The sequence below is a fragment of the Empidonax traillii genome, unplaced genomic scaffold, assembly GCF_003031625.1.
Source record: "Empidonax traillii isolate 1590-97213 ecotype Southwest subspecies unplaced genomic scaffold, ASM303162v1 scaffold86:size2944007, whole genome shotgun sequence".
NCBI classification, from domain to species: Eukaryota; Metazoa; Chordata; class Aves; order Passeriformes; family Tyrannidae; genus Empidonax; species Empidonax traillii.
Window position 1 is genome coordinate 2,345,880 of NW_020955279.1, and position 6,411 is coordinate 2,352,290.

At 41.2% G+C, this 6,411-nt stretch overlaps 1 long non-coding RNA gene across 1 annotated transcript; it reads right to left on the bottom strand.

Annotated features, from left to right (window-relative positions):
• Window positions 1–2,593: 2,593 nt before the first annotated feature.
• LOC114056241 lies at window positions 2,594–6,080 on the bottom strand. Its single transcript, XR_003570963.1, has 3 exons — window positions 5,882–6,080; window positions 4,029–4,216; window positions 2,594–2,970 (listed from the first exon to the last, which is right to left on the bottom strand). It is a non-coding gene; the product is annotated as an uncharacterized LOC114056241 (long non-coding RNA).
• Between the last annotated feature and the right edge of the window lie 331 nt (window positions 6,081–6,411).

Consider the following 6,411-nt stretch of genomic DNA (forward strand, 5'->3'; position numbering starts at 1 on the left):
CCTGTTCAGTGCCAACCACCCTCTGGGGGAAGAACCTTTCCCTGAGATTCAGCCTAAACCTTCCCTGGCACAACTTCAGGCTGTTCAGGTCCTGTCCCTGGTCAGTTTAGTGCCCAGGAAGTCTCTGAGAGGCCCCTGGGCACTGTTTGGGTGGGGGGGTACCAGGTACCCAAGCTGTGTGTCTGTGCATTGCTGCTGTCACATCATGTAAGAGGTGCTCCCTCTCCCCTTTAAAACATTGAGCTTTATTGCTGTTCTCTCTTATCTCTAAATATGGCAAGGCCAGAACATCTGCTTATTTAAGTAGTTCCATTTGGTCCTAAACCCATCAGGTTCTTGTAAAGAGGACTTTAACAGGTCATTTTTTGAGTGAATAGCTGGGTGTTACTTGAACTCCTTGGGCTGGGAAGTGATATTATGTACTTTTCCATTGCATTAATTAATATTTTTTTTTTAAATAAGGTATTTTGAAATTTGCTTTTAGATAAACCAAAAGGAATTGAACTGAAATTCATATGCCAGGCATCATCCTTTTGAAATGTAAACTGAGTTATAAAATGGAGAAAATGGATTTTATTATGAAAATGTAAACTGTCCCCTAAGCATAGCATGGGGAGGTGATGCTGTAACAACATATGAGTGAGTAATAAACAACCACCAGTATTATATCAGATGACTGGGTACAGCTAGAAATGTATCTGTTTGGGTGTTGAATTATCCCCAAATTTGAATTATGGGCATATAATTCAAATTATCCCCTTCCAGCAATATAAAGTCTGACAGACATATTTTTTTAATATACTTCTTGTGCTGTTTTGCATTATGTCACATCCTCCAGCGCTAAAACCACAGCTTTCCTACCATGATTCATCAGAAATCAGGGGGGAAAAATAGTTGAGATCTGATATACTGAGTACTCTTAAATTACAGAACAGCTTCAAGTGTAGTGTATGAGGAGACAGAGGCAGGGTGAATAAGTATGTCTTGGGCTGTCATGTCCATGAACTGGGAAACTCACTGGCTCATTGAATCATTTCCTGGTACTCCTGCTCATCCATCGATACCCAGCAATCAGCCTGGGCTTGCAGAGATGAAAGGCAGAGTAATTCAGAGCCAGCTGTAATTCTTTATAAAACATACACTAAGTATTTTTGTTGACTCCTGCATGACATTTCCAAGGTGGCTGGGAAGCCAGGCCATTTGTTACAGAACTCTGGATCAATAGAAAGCACAGAGGAAAACAGGGAAAGTTAACATCCAGTGGAAAGGACAGCACAACTTCCAAGTTTGCACATCTCAGCTGTGCACAGGGTACATTGCAGGGGAACATCCTGTTCTTCAGAAAGTCATCTTCAATCACTGAAAATATTCAGCATGAGGAAAAGCTGCTGCCTTGTGTACCTGTAATTATCAGATTTACCAGTGAACAGAACAGAGGCATTTGCAAACCCTTCTCCTTCTGTAGCTTTTCTGTATGACCACGGTGGCTACCTGTGTCTGTAATGCACATTCCACAAACACTGAGAGCCCTGACACACCTGAATTCCCACTTTCATCGTTGCTGGCTGCTTTATAACTCCAAAATTACTACATTTTAGCATATAAGAGAATCTAATAGATCATAAAAACCTAAATATATGTTTTTCATCAGACATGATCTATCAAGGATAAAAATAATCTGCTGTATCAGTTCTCAAATGATCAAATTTCAGAGTAGAGTCTTGCTGACTTCAGGGGCTTGATGACTGAAAGTTTACAGGGAGTCTGGGCTCATGTTTCAAGATCTGAAAGCCAACTTTTAGCTTGTACAGATTCAGGACTTTCCTCATGTCATTATAAAGATCAAGTCTATTCCCCCTTGTGTTTTGTGTGCTATCCTTACTTAGAAAAGTTTATAACAAGGCTTTTAGTGTTTTCTATGTTAAAAGATGGAGGGGGGAAAAAATTATACCCCATAGGTTTGTCTAGGAAAATCACTTGAAAATTACTACTTGTGCTAAGATTTAAAAGAATTAACACATCACCTGGACTTTGCATGTGAAGATTTAACTTTTTGATAAACAGCAAACTCATCTACTGCTGTGCCAGCTATTTTTAACCCACCTTGTGAGTATGCTTTTTTTTATTGCTTTATACAGCATATCTGATTCTCTCTAAAGCACAAACTAAAAAATCTATCGGGCTGTCATTTGCTGCATAGTGCCATCTATCATCATGCAGCTTGGCAGCTGTAGTGCAGGGAGGGAGGGGGGAGCTGGAGCAGGAGGCACAGTCAAGGACTTTCACGTGTAACACCAAAAAAAAAAAAAAGGAAAAAAAACCCCTTGTCACAATTATTTATGGCTCTTGCTGGGGCACATAATAGGACACATAAAACCTCTGTTTCAGTTTCAAGCCCCCTCCCCTGTCGGAGTTGGGCACAGGCAGTTTTGCTTCACACATACAATTTCCTGAACAATGCCGAGCACTTGTGAAGTGACAGTGACAAATACTGGAGGCTCTGGCTGCAGCTCTGCAGGCTGTTACAGGAGCAGGGGTGTCAATAATCAAGGAAGGCTGCCAATGATACCAAAATGCCACTGTGATACTCCCCTTGTTCAAGCAGCCTCTCTGCAATGCTTTTATTTTGAAGTTCCAGGAAACTTCTCGTGTCCCTGCAGTTCCAGGCTGTGAGGAAATAAAGTGTCAGAGGGACCTGTGCCAAGAAATGATTTTTCATTGTTTGATCTTCTGTGCAGTTTGATCTCACGATAACTAAATATTGCTGGTTCAGAGGAGCTTAATGAATATTCAGCAGTTTCCTATTAGTGTTAGCCTGGTGTGAAGTCTTTTTGTTAGGGTCTATCATATCAGCCCTCTGCATGGTGTGCTTGACTTTGTTGTTCAGACTGTAACCTTTGGTTCAGGTCCCAGCTGATGGATTTCAGAGCGACTCTGCTCCTCTCTGGATGGCAGCAATGGAGAGCTGTGCTGTTAAGGAAACCATGCTTTAGGTAATTAAACATAAAACTCAGGTCCTAACCAATAAATTGTCCTGCTTGCAGTTTCTTGAGAAAGAGCATAGACAGATATTAACCTTGATGTCCCCATTAAAGTCCTCTGATACACTTTTTACTTCCCATATCTCATAGTATTTCTGATCTGCAGTGTTAAGTAGCAGACTGTTAAATTAGCAGAAGAGAGGCCAGGATAGATTTGCTCCTGTGGAGCAAATCAGTTTTGAAGGTACAATCCACAAAAACACCAAAAACACAAATTAAAGAGAAGCACTTGAAAAACCATTCACCTGAAGCACAATACATTTTCACTGTTGTTAAGGCAGCCACAAACAGCACCCAGGTACACAAAGTAACTGTCGCTAAACCCACTATTGATAAATCAGGGTTACATTTATCTAAGTGAAAGGCACCTGCCCTCTTCATGAGGCTGCAGGAAAAGGTGATGGCTTCAGGACAGCTTCAAATGTTAAAACATGCCTAGAAAAAGAAAAGATCTGAAAGACCGAGTTAGCAAGAGATGAATTGAGATCATTTTCTGTGGTTTAGTTCTGTTGCACTGAGTCTGCCCTCAGTCACGTGCAGTTCATTCAGACTTGTTTCTCACCACCATGTTCCTGGGGCAGTTCCTGTAGGTTTGAAGTGCTCCTGCGTGAAGCAGGGTTGGTTTAGGAAACATGGATCCTGCTGGCTCAGTTACATCCCACATCCGCCTCGTTGCCCCTGTGCAAAAAGCGTTCTGAGAAACTGTTCCCATGTGGCAAAGCTCGTCTCTGCTGCAACTTTACATTCCGCCACCCAACCTGCCTCAGTTCTAACTCTCTAACACAGAGTTTCTGTTGAACAGAGGTGGTCTGGACAAGAGTAAGTTGAAACAGCTGTGTTCTCTTTACCTCATCTGCACCAGAGTCACAGCCAGTTCCTGCTCGCTGCTTCCTCCCTCACAATCTCATTAAACATGTACACGTGGGTTTCTTTCTCCTGCATAGTTTCATTTTAAATTTCCTGTCCTACTTGAATTTCTTTTCTCACCATAGTGAAAATGGGAATGGGATCAAAAGTTGAACAGACCATATTTACATCCATTTCTGTTGTTCTTTTCTTTAGGTCACTGAGAGGAGAATTATGGTCTTTACTGTTGTTTCTATCAGTAGCAGCTACATAGGATCTCTCCGAGATCCAGGTGATGGGCAGCATCAGGCACAATATTGTCTTGATTCCTGTGCCAAAGTGTGAAAGTTGACATCATTATAAAATAAACTTATATAAAATTCCCCACATTGGAAAGACAAAGAGCTGTTAGAGCAAGTCCAGAGGAGGCACCGAGATGATCAGAGGGCTGGATCAGCTCTGCTGGCAGGAAGGGCTGAGACAATTGAGATTGTTCAGCCTGGAAAAGAGAAGCTTTGGAGTGACCCAATTGTGGCCTTCCAGTGCCTGAAGGAGCCACAGGAAAGATGGAGAGAGACTGTTTACAAGGGCCTGGAGTGACAGGACAAGGGAGAATGGCTTCAAACCAACAGAGAGGATGGTTAGATGGGATATTGGGAAAGAATTCCTTCCTGTGAGGATGGGGAGGCCCTGGCACAGGTTGCCCAGAGAAGCTGTGGCTGCCCCATCCCTGGAAATGTCCAGGACCAGGCTTGACGGGGCTTGGAGCAACCTGGAAGGTGCTCCTGTCCATGACAGGGAGTGCAGTGAGATGATCTTTAAGGAGAGCATGGGCTCTTCTGCATCAGACTCTGCAGTGCATTGTGCAATAGGATTACTGTCAATCAAAGTAATTTCTCATGGATCACTCCTTGTCTTTAATTTCTGTTCCTTTGCTTCTATTTCCTACAAGCTTTTGTAGCATGTTATGCTTTTGGCACTTTCTGAAGAGGAAAAATATTTTTCCTAGAGTTTATAGATACATCGTAGAAGAGGTTTAAATACTATTAAAAATGCTTTAAACCCCCAAATTTTATTGGTAGTTAAATGATCCATATAGTAGAAATGTCCATGTAGTTTCTGTTTATTTTCAGTGCATTATTTTTTTTCCCCTTGAGTTTTTTGCTTTAGGGACTGTTTCAATGCATTTGGGAAACATGAAAACAGAATTCCAAATGTGGGAATATGCAAATAATTAATGTTAGCATTAAGGCTTATCTAAGGAGCAGAAAAATGGAAGGCTTTGGTTGTGGCATATTTCCTGGGATTTTCTTTGCACTGGTTCCCTTTCAGCATCTCACTTTTGGAGAAGTCTCTATTCTGCAGTGCTTCTGTTGCTTTCTTACTCTAAAATCCAGTTAAGTGTAGAAAAATGTTCACTGCTCATTTCTTATGAATTACAAGGTTGTAAAAACATTACCAAAAAGAAGGAATTTGCTGTAGTCTGGGTTTGTTGACTCTGGACCAAACAGTGAGTGGGAAAAAATAATGACTCATTGGGTCGTTTGGGGAAAAATCACAAATAATTGAAACACTGTGAGTTCTTTGGGTGTGGATTTGATAGATCAGGGGAAGGGAGCTGCAGTAGTTACAAAAAGTGGTAGATTTGATCATTTCCTTACAAACTGTTCTCAATAACTGTGCACAAAACTATGAGCTGTATTTTTATATTGATGATTTTCTACAAGTGCAGTTAGAATCTGCTTTAACCACTCTGAGGTTGCAAATTACCAAGTAGTTAATATTTGAAGGTAAAAATATGATTTCAAGTCTACACTGGTATGAAGAAAAAAATAATGCCATAGTGCCCCATCCATTCCTGTGCACAAATTCCAGCTGCCATGGGAGTGCATCACCTCAGATTTTCAACAGCTAAAAAGTGTATTCTTGTAAAAGGCTGCCTTTCCAATTTTTAGTAGACAAAAGATTTCTATTTACTACACAAATACATTTACCTGTTTGCCAGCTGGTGACTCTGATGAAATCAGAGTTTTTCCGTGAGTTACCCACAGAGTGTTTTCGGTTTGTTTGGTGCTTTTTCAAGCCAGTATTTAATAAACTTTAAGCCTATTTGGGTTTTTATTTCTTGTGATGCCACAACACATTGTTCCTCGCTTGAGATTGACACCAATTTAGTAAGATGTGGCAAACATGCAGCTACCAAGGAAATAGTTTCCTTAGCAACAAGGAACCTATTGACAACGCTCAACACGACACCCACTTTAACCCCAATCTGGGGAGCTGCTGTTTCTCTGGTCTCTGGCTGTTCTTTGCATCTGTACAAATCAGATGTTAGAGGACCAAAATGTGCTGTCTGTAAACACAGACAGCAAAGTCATCCTCAGTGTGTGTGAAAGTAGGAGTTGGTGAACAACCACTTGCACCATCAAAACTTGGGAATTTAACAAGGCGCAGTAACATTTAAAATGCGTGGTGGGCAAATCTGAGCTTAAGTAAGGTTAATCTGTAAACTGAGCCCAGCTGA